The sequence below is a fragment of the Pleurodeles waltl genome, chromosome 3_1, assembly GCF_031143425.1.
Source record: "Pleurodeles waltl isolate 20211129_DDA chromosome 3_1, aPleWal1.hap1.20221129, whole genome shotgun sequence".
NCBI lineage: Eukaryota > Metazoa > Chordata > Amphibia > Caudata > Salamandridae > Pleurodeles > Pleurodeles waltl.
The window spans coordinates 1,905,792,786-1,905,808,994 of record NC_090440.1 but is presented as its reverse complement, the minus strand read 5'-3'; the positions used below and the strand labels follow the sequence as shown (position 1 = coordinate 1,905,808,994).

Here is a 16,209-nt window from a genome sequence, read left to right as displayed (position 1 = left end):
CTGCAGTTGAGGTAATTTTTGTGTCCATATGCTAGCTTGGACTGCAGTACTCACAGTGGTACCAGTAAAAATGTGTACACGTTTGGAAAGTAGCTGACAGACAACCTCCCTGCTCAGCCGCCTCGTACACACGAAGCAGCCTGGGCACTAATTGCGGCGCGAAGGCCTTGTAGAAGTCAACTGGCAAACCATCCGGGCCCGGCGTTTTACCAGGTGCAAGCTCACAGATACTAGACCTGATCTCTTCAAGGTCGAGAGGTGCCTCAAGTGCCTCAATCTGGTTGCCCTCTAAGCACAGTAGCTCCACCTCAGCGAGAAACTCGGCGCAGAGATCATCCCCGGAAGGTGCCCCCGAGGCGTAGAGCGTCTTGTAATGCCTCGTAAACTCCGCTTGTATCTTCCCGGGCGCGTGTATCAGTCCCCCCGCCTACGAGCAAATTTCCACTATTGGTCCCCTCTCACAATCTAGATGGTCAGCCAAGCTAGTAGTTTGCCTGCTTTGTCAGCCGAAGCATGGGTTCTCGCACAGTGCGCAGCATAGTTCAAACATCGCAGGCGCTCTAGCAGTGACAGGTGTTCAGCGCGTATCGCTGGTAACATCGAATTTGCAGCCTGACTGCCAATTACCTCCCCCTCCGGTCGCAGCAAAACCCGCTCCATCCTGGTCAGATACATTGAGTTCCCAGACAGTGCCCTCGGATAAAATCTTTGAATGCATCCCATTCCACCAAACCTGACAAAGCCGTGCCATCATTGTGCTCAAAATATTCTGGGATTACAGCGCTCAGTGACGCTCTGAAAGCAGCGTCTTCTAGCAGTTCTGGCCTCAGTCTCCAGGTGGGAACAGCCAGACGGGAGTACCCCCAACACAGGCGCAAAACCAGCGGGTTGTGATCAGAGTGTGTGCACCCCAAGTAGTCCGTGTTCACTGAGGCGAAGTTCGCGGTGCAAAGCATTCTGTCTAGACGCACGTGGAGGCAGTGTGGGGCAGAGTAGAAGGAATAGACCCTGTCCACCGTATGTCGCTACCGCCATATGTCTACCAATTGCCATTGCTGAGTCCAGTTCACCAGACCGCGTGAGGCAGCCACCACCGGGGACGTGGGCAACGGGGGAAAGGAGCGGTCCAGATCCACATCAAGTACACTGTTGAAGTCCCCTCCCAACAGCCATGGTAGGCCACTCCAACCCACCAAATGCTGAGACAGGCCATGCAAAAAGGAAGTCTGGTCTGTGTTTGGGGCATATATAGAGCCTAATACAGCAGTATGACCCGCCAGCCTCCCACGAACCAACACAAATCTACCCTGCGGGTCCGCAACCTGCTCCTCTGCTGCAAAGGGAGTGCCGGCTCTGATCCAAATCAATGCACCCCTAGCATATGCTGAGTGACCTGCCGCATACAATTGTCCTCTACAGCGTCGACGCAACCGGGGGATCTCCAGCCCCACCAGGTGTGTCTCCTGTAAAAACGCCAAATGGACTGAGGGGCTGATTCTAACCCCGGCGGTCTTCGACCGCCGGGGCGAGGGTCGGCGGGAGCACCGCCGACAGGCCGGCGGTGCCCCGCAGGGCATTCTGACCGCGGCGCTTTGGCCGCGGTCAGAAAGGGTAAACCGGCGGTCTCCCGCCGGTTTACCGCTGCCCTCAGAATCCCCCATGGCGGCGCAGCTTGCTGCGCCGCCATGGGGGATTCTGACCCCCCCTACCGCCATCCTGTTCATGGCGGGAAAGCCGCCATGAACAGGATGGCGGTAGGGGGGGTCGCGGGCCCCTGGGGGCCCCTGCCGTGCCCGTGCCCATGCCAATGGCATGGGCACGGCAGGGGCCCCCGTAAGAGGGCCCGCAAGGTATTTCAGTGTCTGCCTTGCAGACACTGAAATACGCGACGGGTGCTACTGCACCCGTCGCACCTTCCCACTCCGCCGGCTCGATTACGAGCCGGCATCCTCGTGGGAAGGGAGTTTTTCCCTGGGCTGGCGGGCGGTCTTTTGGAGACCACCCGCCAGCCCAGGGAAAAACTCATAATACCCTCCGCGGTCTTCTGACCGCGGAGCGGTATTATGGGGGCGGAATTCTGGCGGGCGGCCTCCGCCGCCCGCCAGAATTAGAATCACCCCCTGAGTGTCTTCTAAGATAAGAATAGATAGCGTATCGCCGCTTGGGGGTGTGAATGCCTCTCACATTCCATGTAATTGCTATATATAAAGACATACCATAGGTAGCAGATCACCGCTCATCTCCCATCGCCTCGCCCCCCTGCACAGCACCACCCCGTCATTCATCCACTCCCAGCCATCAATCGGGTATTCACTAGACACCCTCCAGCAGGAACAAAACATAGTTAACACCATCGGAGCAGATAGACAACAGGTCACCGCCCAAACCCAACAACGAAAACAGTAGCGTGTAGCCACACAGCCACAAATTATGTGTCTCCACTAGTAGGAGTATGGGGTAGGCCAAACCCGCAGAAAAGCAGTTCAAACACAAGCCATTCTATCCGGCTATAGCAGATAATAGAAAAAATAGAGGGGAACACAAGGGAAATCTCGCGCTTTTCAGCCGCAAGGTGGCGCAGCGCGCGAGGGAGGGCATTGTGCCATCCGCCATACACACAACCACACAGAGTCTGACGCACGCATTTGTCAATCGGATCCCCCACCAGCTCATTTCCTGAACCATACTAGTGGAAGTTTAGTTAGCCAGTTGGGCAGTTCCAACAATGTACAGTTTCTCAACACCGCTCAAGGATCTTTTAAAAGAGCTCGTCTGCAGTGGCCGGTGTCACAGGAGGGCCCCCAGCAAGGCCTAATTCCGATAGGCAGTCCGGCGTAACAGGTTGGTCACTGGCAGGTTGCAAGAGTTCTGTGTCTGACCCTGACGCTAGGGGAGATGCGCTGATCGCCGCAGCAGAGTGAATCGCTTCCCTTCTCTCTTGTATTAATTGTTCTAGGTCTGGCGCACACGCCGCAGGACCAGCACGAGCTTCACTTCTCTTCTGGACCCATCTGGGCCGGTTGCGTCTGCCTCGAAGTACCGGCACAGTCCGTTCAGCGGCGCCACCAGAAGCCAGTCCCAATGACTCAAGCCACTCCCACGCCGCCTCAGGTGTGGCACAGAAATGCGATTTGTTCTCCGCCACAACACGCAACTTGGCAGGAAATAGCAAAGAGTAATTTAAGCAGAGGGATCGTAGCTTACGCTTCAGAGGCAGGTAGGAGGCCCGGTCCCTCTGCACCGCTAGGGTGTAGTCCGGAAATACTAAGATCTGCGCACCATCCACTCATGGCCCTCACCGTTCGTAGTATAACGTCTCTGTCTGCATAGTGGAGGAGGCGAATGATAAATGGACATGGGGCGCTCCCCGGTGGCCTCTACTGCGCCGGAATCCGATGGGCACGCTCCACAGAGAAGAAAGGGGTGAGCCTGCCCGCCGGCACCAGCCCCTGCAGCCAGCTCTCCGAGTAGGCCACTGGATCCTGACCCTCGGCGCCCTCCGGCAAGCCCACCACTCGGATGTTGTTCCTCCTAGAGCGGCCCTCTGTGTCTTCCACCCTGCATTCCAACTCCGCCTCCCTGGCCCGCACATCCTCCATTTCTGTTTTCAGCCGGGAGGCCGCTGGTGTCAGCTCGCCTACTTTTGCCTCGATCTCGCTGGTTTTGTCTGCCAGCTTGCGATGGACCGCATGCAGCAGGACAAGGTCACTCGCGACTGTGTCTATCTTGGCTTCCAACGATGTACGGGCGCGCTCCAGCGAATCTCAAATGCGCTCTACTGCGGCAAGTATGGCATCTAGTTTCTGACTGTCCTGCATCATCGAGTCCTGCGATCTCCAGGCACCAGAGCGCAGACGCCATGCACCAGGCCACAAGGAGCTTCTGTCTAGTCCCAAGCCGCGACTCACCGCCTCGCCAGCCACTGTGTGAGCTCCTTACTTTTGTTCAGTCTCAGTTGACGCCAGTCAGGACCACCAACGGCTGCCTCCAACTCCGCGCTGCGGACCCCCAGCTGTGGCCGGCCCATCAGAGAACAGCACCAAACGCTGACCCCTACTCTCGTCCTCCGCGTTATTAACAGTTAGCTAGTCGCAGAGGCCTCCGTGCATCTTTAGCTCGCGCGGACGCCCAAGATGACGGGGAAGGCCAATTGTCTCCTCACCTCTAATACTCCGCCACTCACTCTGGTGTCACCGGTCCCTTTAACAGTCCACAAGTTCTCAATGGGCCAGTTAGATCCAAAGGCGGTGCAGGCACAGATCCGCTTCTCCCCTCAGGCCCGGAAGGGCCCCGATCACTTACTCTTGGTGACTCTTTTACTGCACCCCAACACAAGACTCAAGCCACTGGGGGTTGTCTTCCCCCCTCCATCACCGCAGTGAGGGTCCAGACAAATGCTGCCAGGGCCTCGCCAGCTCCCAAGAGGGCCCCATGGTTCAGCACGGGCCCACCACCGGCCCCGAAAAGGGTCACACGTCCGCTCTGTCCTCCTCGTCCCGGGGGGTGGTGGCGTCACCTCACCTCCCCGGGATGAACGGCGCGTCGCAAGGGCGCTCCGACTCAGGCATCCGGCCCCAGCCGCTCGTGCCGTTCCTCCTCACATGTAGCAAACATTTGCAAAAACAAAAATATTTTTGGTCTCAAAAAGCACACATTTCCTCAGTAGTCTTGCACCGAACAAAACTACTTTGTGCACTGATATGCTCCTTGTGAAAAGGCAGATTGCTATCACTGACAGTGAAGCTAGCTGATAGCTGGATAGAGAGAAAGTCCCCCTATACTGTTCTGTGACAATCTGTCTTGGACTTTTAATCATGACCTAATCTGGAATCGGTGAACATTGTAGCATTCATATCAGTTTTGGAGAGACCTAGGCCTAGCTTTTTCAGCCATTTTGATTAATATTATGTATTTTCATGTGATACAGCTTCAAAAAATATCTAAATTTTCATTAGGATTATTATTTATATTTGTAGCCATTTTAGTGATATCCACACTAGGTTGGTAGAGTCTTGCAAAGCTGCTTCAACAATTCCTGAACATTAATGTTAAATTGATGTCCCTTCCTGTGATGTCACATCTTACAGGGGACTCGCATGTTCCTCTTCTGCCCAGGGCCCCACAAACCCTAGGACGGGCCCTAGTAGTAATACCTTTTATTAATGCCCTTTCTCTTTCTTCTTAGGTCCGGTAAGGTGGTGCCACACACGGCCCTTGAAAACACCCAGAACATCCAGGTAAGTGTGATTATATATTTGTCAATGAGAGCATTGATTCCCTCTTAGTGGTTCTAAGGTGTTATATGTTCCCGTTACCAGTGAATCTTGATCTTCCGTTTCCTCTTTCTTCTTTTCCACTTTGAATCATGGTGAGCGTTTTACCTCTCTGATGCTCATCCCCCAGTGTCGATGCCAGACATGTGATTTGATACAGGTAGTAGACTGAACTCACACTAACCCATCACCACTAGCACCTTGCAGACCCTCCACACTGTTGTCCTCTTAGTATTTATGAGAGAGAACTAGTGTATCACAGATAGAAGAATCACAACCCCAGCCTTCCCAGGATCCCCCATCTTCTCAACAGTATTCTGTCCCAAATGGGGGGCGTGGCCTGATGCCATGGCGGTTGCAGCCCCTTCCTGAGGCTCCCGCTCTACTCTCCTCGCCCTCGGGATTACAACATCAAAATCTGCCCCAAACCGAAACAACTAGGAGCGGAAGGTGCGGAGACCCCCCCCCCCCGGCTGCTTCAAAATGAGATCTGGGGTCCGGGAATCTCATTTGTGAGCCCCGAAATGGGGAGAGGTGGTTCCATGGCAGAACGTAAGATGGCGGCCGCCATCTTCCTCGCAACCCCATCGCAAGCATAGAGCGGGGGGAAAGAGCAGCCTGCACCGCGCTCTGTGCTAGATCTCCAGCGCATCTCCAGTCTTCTGCGCCGGAGACATCATCCAGGTACCACGAAGCCCGTAAGGGAGACGGGCCCCTGAGGAAGACCAGACCCGGCTGACCCCGCCGCATCGAGGTGAGCAGCACGTATCTCTGGCCCCCGCGGAGAGTGAGAAAGTGGAGCGCCGATGAACAGATCGGAGGCTGGGAACGTAGCAGGCAGGGCCCCCCTGCCTGGGGCCCTTGGAAAATAAACTCTGAGGGCCCCCGTTTGTGGTCCCAGCGGAACACCACTGGGGGTACTTGAAAATAAGGCAATTCAAACGCGACACCAGGGTGAAGCCCCTGGTAATAAGGGAAACACCCCCAGCACTGAAAATCACCTAGAGGAAATACAGCGATCCAGATCCCAGCGAAGACTACTTTCAAAACTCTGCACAAAGAGGGGGGCACCGGGACCAAATAAGAGCTAAAGTGGCCCACCCAGTTCATCTCCAACCCCAACTGTGGCTTGTGGATTTTGAAGGTAGCTCCAAATCTTGCCCCTTCTCTTAGGCAAATAACAGCGACCTGCAGAGAAGCCACCTACATTGGGCGCACCTACGGCTCTGGAAAATGGGCAAAACGGGCCGACGTCGCGACACAGACTGCAGTACTGGCCAAGGCGATGACTGACCAGGGGAACTCGACGAAACTTGCCCCAGAGGAGGCGGAAGAAAAAGAAGATCCCACCCTCTAAGATATGCTGCAAGCCATATCACCCTCCAGAGTCGCCCTGGAAGGGAAAATAGACGCACTGGCAACTGACTTAACGGTTCTCAGGGATGACCATCGTTGCCTTGCAGAAAAAGTGAACACCACGGACAAGCAATTGGAGGAACTGCAGCCTGAAATAAAAGACAATACCAAATTAACACATCAAATGGAGAAACGAATCAGAGAACTAGAACTACAGGCTAAGGATGCCGAAAATAGATGACAGCAAAACAATATCCGAGTCATAGGGCTACCGGAACGAACTGACGGGTCCAACCTGGTAGAATTTCTTGAGAATTTCTTGAGAATTGGCTTAAGGAGAAAGTAGCGGATGACGGCTTATCCCAGTTCTTTGCAATAGAAAGAGCTCACAGGGTTCTGGCGCGCTCCCCTCCACCAGGAGCTCCCCCTAGGCCAGTAATAGCCAGATTGCTTCATTACAGAGACAGAGACTACCTACTAAGTCAAAGTAGGAAGAAAGGAGACTGCATGCTTGACAACCACGTGATCCGTATCTTCCCTGATTTCTCTAAAGAAGTGCAGAAGCAGAGAGCCTCCTTTAGGGAAGCCAAACAAAAACTCCGCAAGATGGGGGTCCAATATGGGATGATGTTCTCGGCCAGGTTAAGAATAGTAACCAAATCTGGTGCACAATTCTTCGGCACGGCGGAGGAGACCTGGTGCTGGATCGATGCACAGACGACAGGGGACAGAAATGGCAGTCCTGATAATCTCCACTCGGACGGCAAGGGGAAAAACAAACAGAATAATTCCAGTAGACTGAGCAGCCCGTCCCCACTAGAAATTCTGAAAGAAAGACAAAAAGCTATGGAAGCAGCTGCTTCCTTCAGCTGCTCAGATCACGGATCCCCCAAACAATCCCAAGTCGACATAGAACATTCTGAATCAGAGCAAGAATCGGAATTCTCGCACACATCTGATAAACAGGGTCTAGATGTGACTCCGGGGACCTCGGATAACATCATCTGATGGAATGTCAGGTAGTCACAGCCGCGGGGGCACGGGAACCTGAGGAGAAAAACATGCCACGCCTGTAACCAAGTCAATGAACGCTTACATCCCTGCGGTGTAACCCAACAGGCTGAAAACAACTGAACAGAATACAGATTTGGGGCTATGAAATCCCTGTGTGATAGACTCCAGAGGGTCGGGGAGAGGACGCCTCGCTATGCTCTCAGATCCACCTCAGAGCACCCCCCACATTGATGGACTGGTTAAAAATGTTTCACTAGTTTGGGCGAGAGAGGTTTCTACCTTTGTCCTGGGTTTGGGGAGTTGGGTAACCATAGTTTGGGTGTGTGTTATGGGTTTAGATAAGTTCCTGAGAACCCTTACTTAAAAGGAGGAGTTACCCATGGATACCAGTTACATGAAGGGGAGATATGTGAGCCTCTACCTCCTGGGGCTCGCCCGAAACCGGGGGGGGGGGGGGGAATTTCCAACATGACAATGCCAAAATCCTACAAGTTCCTCACGTGGAACATCAGGGGCATGCACTCAATGGTTAAGAGATATAAAGTTTTTTCATACCTACAGAGGAGGGGAATTCAGATAGACATGCTCCAAGAAACCCATTTAACACAGACAGAGGGTAAAGTTCTCCAGAAAAGATGGAGAGGCCAGGCATACTATACCTCCTATTCCGCATACTTGAGAGGCACCCTGATTTGGATCCGAGTGGGAGTCCCTTTCCAATTGACAGACAACTTTATAGATCCCGATGGCCGATTTGTGGCAGTCAAGGGCAGATTAGAGGGCAGGGATTTGGCTTTCATTAATGTATACGCACCCAACACTGATCAGGGAGAGTTTCTTGCACGACTAACTACTTTACTAGCCCCATACCTACAATCCTCAGTGATACTGGGAGGGGATTTCAATTGCGTGGGAGACCCTAATATGGACAGATCACACCCTCCTTTACCCAGCTCCCTTCTGGTGAGAACGGCTCGACATTTCACCACATGGCAAACAAATTGGGGTCTAGTTGATGCTTGGCGTAGATTGCACCCCACTATTAGAGACTACTCTTTTTTTCTCGCATCTACATGAACTACACGTTAGATTGGACGCATTCCTCTGCTCACCAGATGTATACTCACAAGTTCCGTACACGGAATATCTGTCCCGCACAATTTCTGATCACAACCCTCTTTTGCTGACCCTGAAATGGGGGTCCATTGCTCCTCGTATCCCCACGTGGAGGCTCAAACCCGAACTCTTAGAAGATGTCCCCTTTCGTGCTGGGCTGCGCCAAAGCGTGGTGCAGTGCTTTGAGGACAACAATGCAACCACTGCTAGTCCTCTGGTGGAGTGGGGTGCCCTTAAGGTGCTAATGCGCGGGAAGTGTACAGCAGAGACTGTGGGTGTGCGCAGGACACTACTGGGAGACACGGAACGGGCTGAAGACAAACTACGGGAGGCGGAGAAAAATAGACCTGGGAATCCTCAATTACAAAACACAGTGCAAGACCTTAGGACTGAGGTAGCTCATTGCATTGAACGTCTTCGATGCTTTGATTACAAAAATTACCTCACCCAGGCACATGGAGAGAAGGATAAGGCAGGCCGACTACTAGCATGGGTGGTTTCACAATCCGTTAGATCTCCCCCCATTACGGACTTGACCACGGACCTAGGGACCCACCTATACGAACCAGAACAGATTAACTTCCACTTTGTCATTTTATGAGGGTTTATACAAAAAAAGATTCAATCACATAAGAGAACAAACTGAAGACTATTTAACGGAACTACATTTAAAATCATTGGAACCTGAACTTACAGAACCATTAGAAGGGAACATCACACTAGCCGAAATCAGTGAGGCTATGAAAGGAATGGCCAGAGGAAAATCGCCTGGCACAGATGGGGTTCCCATCAAATTTTATGCTACCTTTGCAGATATACTTTCCCCGAGGTTAGAAAATATATATAAAATCTCTAAAGACCAGGGCTTACTGCTGGAATCCACCTGCAAGGCAGTCTTAGTTCCCCTTCTCAAACAGGGCAAAGACCCAACAAAGGTGGGAGCTTATAGACCTCTATCCATGCTGAACCTTGACTATAAAATCCTTAGTAAGATCCTGGCAACCAGACTCCTCCCGCTGATGTCCTCCCTGATACACCCAGACCAGGCAGGGTTCATACCAGGGCGAAGTACAGCTGGAAACATCCGTAGACTAATAGCCATCATGAGAGAACTGGCCCCCAATGCCATGGCTTCAGGTATCTTAGCAGTTGACATAGAAAAAGCTTTTGATATCTTGGATTGGGAATTCCTTTATACAGTTATGTCCAAACTCAGACTTGGACCCGAGTACGTCTCCTGGGTAAAATTACTCTATACCAATCCCACGGCCAGAGTCCGCACAGGCCACACAATATCCAACAGGTATGGGGTTGAGCCTGGAGCGAGACAGGGTTGCCCTCTGTCTCCTCTTCTGTTTGCCTTGGCAATGGAACCACTGGCTGCTGCAGCCAGGGCGGGAAGGGGGGCCCGGATATACTAGCAGTAGGCGAGAGACACCATATAGCCCTCTATGCAGATGATCTTTTAATATTCCTGGAAGATATCCAGCGAGATTTACCCCTAGTACAACTAATGCTTTCCCGATTTGAGGGTCACTCAGGATTAAAAGTGAATTGGGATAAAACAGGTCTGTTTCCGTTGAAGGGACAGCAGTCATCATCTCTGAACTTGGGTTTGGTTAGATGGGTGCCGAATGGACTCCCCTATTTGGGAGTGAAAGTTTACCACGACTCCCAGGACATCCTAGATGGTAATATCGGTAGCACAATACGCTCCATAAAAACCTGTATGGCATTCTGACAGACACTGCCATTATCGGTAGCTGGGCGAATAGCAATCCTCAAAATGATTGTACTGCCAAGGGTGCTATACCATTTCTCAGTGCTGCCGATCTGGATTCCTAGGACCATCTTTAAGGAACTGGACACCATGGTAATTTCATTCATATGGGGAAGGGGTTGGAGGAGGGTTGCCCTGACAAAGCTCCAAAGACAACCAACAGATGGAGGCATGGCAGTTCCTGACTTTGAGACCTACTACTTAGCGGCACAACTTCAGTGGTTGGCACATTGGTTCTTAGACAGATTAATTGCAAAAACGAATGTGAGGGCATCCACCCCACAGGAAGATAGGCTGTTTGAGATACTTTTGAGAATCCCTGGTGACGGGAAACAGGATTCTCCAGAATTAAAGATCCTGAATCAGTGTTGGAAGACTTTTTTTACGCAGGATCAAGGTGGAGACTCCTTACTCTACGGAGCTTCCCCTTCTTTCCTTACAGGCAGTAACACAGGGGGGCACTCGGATTGATCTTGGGGAATGGATGGAAGCCGGGATTACCATGGTGGGCACCCTCTTTAGGGATAACAAACTGATGTCCTTCGAGACCCTTAGGATGGAATTTGACAATCCAGCGGGACACTTCTTAATGTATGGGGCATTAAAGGCCAACATACGAAAACACTGGCGAAGGAAGGGGACAGAGCCCCCCCCCTCTCAGGCAATCTGTACATATATGACTTCCCCAAATGACAAATCTAAGGTAGTTTCAATACTTTATGGGCTGATGAGAACGGACACCTTTGATCTCCCTCAAACAAACGTGGGAAAAAGATCTTAACCGGGATATCCCAGAAGAAGAATGGGGATGCATCCTGAGGATCCTCCCCAAAGCGACTTGAAACGCTAGATTTAAACTTAAAAACTTTTACGTGCTGCACCAAGCCTACCTGACCCCAGCCCGCATAAACAAATACTTTGGCAAGGTAACAGAGTGTTGCCCGAGATGCGGGTTGATCGGCTCTGAGTTCCGCCACATGTTCTGGGAATGCCACATGTTCTGGGCTAGAACCCTTTTGGTCGGAGGTGTGCCAGACCCTGGCGCATCTCCTGAGTAAGGAAGTAACCTGCTCCATGGCTAATTGTCTCTTACACGCCTTTACTCACTCGGCCAAACACAAAATCACAGATAGATTCCAGGACTTGGCCTTCTCACTGGCTAAAAGGGAGATCACATCTATTTGGAAAAATCCCAGGGGCCCCAGGGTATCAACATGGAAGAGCAAACTACTTAAATGGGCAAATGCGGAGGGAATACTTCTCCAGCGTGAATCCAGGAGAGGGATTAGACCCCCCGAAGTGGCAGAGGGTTGGGAAGTAATAATGGACACACTTAGAGCAGATACCGCACCCTAAGGTTCCCTCAGATGGTAATACCACCGGCGGGATAATACACGGCAAAAGGGGTCATGGCAATCAGCCATTAATAAGAACCTGGATCACATACCCAAAAATTAAGACGGAGGAGTAGTAGACCACACTCAACCCAATATATCAAACCACACTTAAAACATTACATGGGACACTTCGAGAGCAATACCAACATCTGAACAAGGGTTCTCGGAAGAAGGGGATAGGTAGGGACCGGGAGGGGGGATTGTTAGTATTGATATTAGTATTAATCTTGTTTAAATACTTGGACAATATCATGCCAGAATATATGATAGAATTGTTATACTTATAAAATGTGAATAAGAACTTCCCCAGAGAGGGAACATATGTATGAGAAGAAATTACTATGTTAAACTCCTAATAAAATCTGGGTTTTAAAAAAAAAAACAGTATTCTGTCCCAGTTTACTCACCCCAGTAGCCACAGCACTGCTGAGTTTTGTCAGGGGTGTACGCATTAGTGAGCAGAAACCTCCATTCTTTAGACTAGTCATCTTCATCCTCCATTTCCTTGAGCCCAACGTTCTCACTGTTCTCTCTGTGCTCTGTGGCTGGGGTGAGAGTTTTGCTCTGTTCGACTCCGCCGACTAGTTTCCCGCTTCGGATCCCCTGCGGACTCTCTTCCCGACCCTCTTGACAGTCCAGCATTCTCCCTCAATCCTAGGCGTCTTCCTCCTGGTCATCTGTTTTGGTGTCCCTTTCTGTATCTCTTGTCCATCTTTTCTCCTCTTGGCACCACCCCTTTCCTCCTGTGTGGGGTAGTTTGCTTTTGGTCAGCAGGTTTGTTATATTTGTGCCCTTTCCCCTCCCTTCTTCCTAACTTAGGTCCTTTCTTTATTTTTAGGTAACACCCTCCACTGGGAGCTCTCTCCGCATACCTCGTCCTGCTAACCAGGTAAGTGCACATACTGGCCCTTAGCCGCCTCATACATCGACAATTGGAGGTTCATTGAAACATTGGCAGACAGAGATATGTGATTTCCCCCATAAGTTATATTGTCCAAATTTATTTGCTTCTTTTTTCAAACTTCATAGGTAGGTAAAAGACCGAATCTCTAATCCCCAGAACGTGTATCAGGGTTCATAAAGAAGATTAAGTACACCAGGCTACCAAAATTCATTTAACTTCAATGGAAACACTGTAGATACTCATTCCTGGTAATAACTGTTCCTAAGCCCACTTGACTGGTGGGAGGATTCCAAGCACCTCAAAAACAGATGTTTTTTTTTTTTTTTACAGCCCTGCTGCTCTAGTGGTACCACTAGCCATATTTGCCTCATAGTTCTTTGCTCATAGTAGGAGGTCCATACAGCCCAATGGTGATTTATAATCATGACATACTTTCCCAAAGTACTCTAATTCATTCTCTATGTTGTGATCATGCTGTACATATCACAACTGCATGATCCAGGGTGCCTCTTTCCTATGCAATTGAAGTACTTTGTCACCACCACTCAGGCTGCGTTCAACGTATTGTGACCCATGAAATCTCACGCAAATGTGTGTCCATGTAGTGGATTGTATTGTGGTGAAACAGCCATAGGGTAAGGGAGATCCTTGTAGGTGATTGCTCTCACATGCTTTCAAATCCTATCCCGAGTAGCATGATCATCTAACCTAGGGCAATTTGTTTTCATGTGGTAGATTATAACACATTCTACAAATTTGGTTTGACTTTTAATATGATTCTGCACCTGACATTTTTGTTATGTAATTTGGTAAATTACGACAACTCATCCAGTCAGTGTCTACAAAATTTACATCTGATCTATTTGAAGAATCCATGTTTTCTAGCTCGGTGCCACATATGTAGCAGAGGTATGGGTGGCAGATAGCTCACAATTATTAGATACTCAATAGTTATTGCTATACATAATGTAATGCTGGCTTTCTCTGAAATGTGGCTTTTTAGTAATGGATCCTCAGTTAACATATGCCAAAGTTTTCTGAGAATTCTCTTAATATCAAAACCCACTATGTTATTGTAAGTAAGTAAAGAAAATGTAGTGCCTACGCAGTACTTTACTCACTGGACAGGATGTAAGTATGCACAGTTTAGAATCCACACTACTCAGTCTGTGTGTATCAATACTTTGACAGTACTGCTGTGGTGTAGAAAATGCACTTTTCCTGCTTCAGCCTTTCCTAAGGCACAATCAAACTTTATTTACCTGGTAAAGCTGTACAGTGCCTCGAGACTGGGCTCCCCATGGCTCTGCTCTGTCCTCAAACACACAGTTATGCATTTCTTGTTACTTCATTTTGCTAGAGCTATATGTAGTATTTTCAATCATCTTCCAGCCTTCCGGACACGAAGAAAGCACAATCTTGTAATGGATTAGTTGCTACTCATAGAGATTAATATGGACAGATGCACTCTGTACAAGGGCTGCGTGTATTTAAGAGTATTATTGTGAATGTCTTTATAGAAATGTTTGATTTGTTTTCTCAGCTGGACCCACTGAAAGCCATGTGCTTCCTTTAGAAGCATGCCAAAAGCCAAATATTATGTTGCTAAAATAATTTTTATGTTGTGAATCAAAACAGTTTTTTTGTAGGCAAAATGGGAAATACCTGCAACTGGACCTCCCATGGTTTCTAAGGCGCTCAGAGGAAATAATACTAGGATAAAGAACAAATACACAGAGAGCCCTTAACAATGGCTAGATAAATGCTGATTATCTGCACACTTCAAATCTTTTAGATTTTCAATTCACTATAGAGAAGGAGTTTGTCAAAATTCTTGCCTGCATATCACTTGCTTCCATAAATAAAAGTACAGCACTTTTGATTCTAATCCTTTTTTCTATAATGTTAAGCCAGCGTACTGGGCAGGGAGGTTCTGATAGTGTATCTCTATTAGTAATTGCAACCTTTGCCAGTAGAACCCCCCATTAAGAATATATCATGTGCTTAGCCATAACTCCTGAGATAAACATGGGCACCCTCACCTAAGTCCCATCCTGAAATACTGGGTTGACAATTTCACTTATATAGCCCTGAAATTGATAGAGAACCAGTCATGCTACTCATCCATTTCACTCCCCAGATATCAGTGTGTCAAAGTGTTTGACTTTCATCTCAGTGTGATATATTGTTTGCAGAGAAAATCAAGAATTTTCATTTTCTGTATTTCAGTACTGCAGGCTTCATCACACTGTAGAATGCTCATAAATACTTCCCATCTGTACTGTAGATCTTCCTTGACAGTTTCTGTACATTCCTATCACATCCAGTCTGGTTAATTCAGTACTTTGTCAATTCAATTACATTTAGAATCTCTTGTAGACATTTTTTAACTTTCTAAGCCATCCTGTGAATAGTCTGCACTTAAAACCATATTCGACTGATTCTGCTTAGATCTGCTAATGCAGAGGTTATTTGTTTTCTGCAAACTGGTTCCAAGAATAATGGATTCCCACCTTTTTGTAGTTTCAATTGACTCCTTTCTACTGAGTGTTTGAGCTATTGGAGAGTTCTTGAGCTATGGGTTCATCCATGAGAGATTAAAACACATTATTCAGGAATTTAAAGCATTCACTAGAAATTCAGCTTCACTTTTTAAAATTTGTATGGGATTACGATACTTGGAGATAAGCATATTTGTGCAGAACTAGTTTGGGTTGTCAGTAGCTCATAATGTCTAAAGCTATTTTTGGGAAAATAGGTTCTTGGGTTGCTAGATCATTGCTGACGAAACATATAGTTGTAGAGCCTGTCTTTTTTTCTTAATTGGCAATCTTCATTTCTTTCTTCAGATAGCTTGTAACATTTTTGACCAACTCACTCATTAAGGACTGACCTTTTGCCATCTCTTTCTTGTACCTAAAAAAGATATTTATTAAAAGAGGAAATTTATTTTTGTGAGACTGTTCAATTTGATTAGTTAATTGACAGACAAAATGTAATTGAAAAGCGTCACCCATAGTTGAGGTATATTCTGTCTAAAATGTAAATAATTTAATGATAAAGACAAGTTTTCTAGGCCAAATGTGTTTTTTCCGTAGTCACAATAGTGACATTGCCCCTTCAATAATTTAGCATTAGTTTTACTTACCTTTATTTTACCATTAGTTTCAGTGGAGCATGTCATGTATTAAATATCATACAGAGCATACCAACAACTAGAAAAGCCAATATTTGAAAAAATAAAATTTAATTAATTCCAATCTGGTGAAAGAAAGACCCCTTGGTAAGAAGCTGTACAGTTTAGTCACAGAAGAATTACCAGCTGTCTACAATTGATTAGCTTTTAGGGGACATAGAACGCAAGTCAAT

At 48.5% G+C, this 16,209-nt stretch overlaps 1 protein-coding gene across 4 annotated transcripts in view; it reads left to right on the top strand.

Annotated features, from left to right (window-relative positions):
* The window catches only part of LOC138285741 (caspase-8-like), a 188,743-nt gene that overhangs the window by 21,930 nt on the left and 150,604 nt on the right, over window positions 1-16,209 (top strand). For all 4 annotated transcript variants that reach the window (XR_011201638.1, XM_069226073.1, XM_069226072.1 and 1 more), the window contains exons 2-3: window positions 5,186-5,237; window positions 12,775-12,825. The gene's annotated coding sequence lies outside the window, so the exon portion shown is untranslated. The remainder of the gene's footprint in view (window positions 1-5,185; window positions 5,238-12,774; window positions 12,826-16,209) is intronic.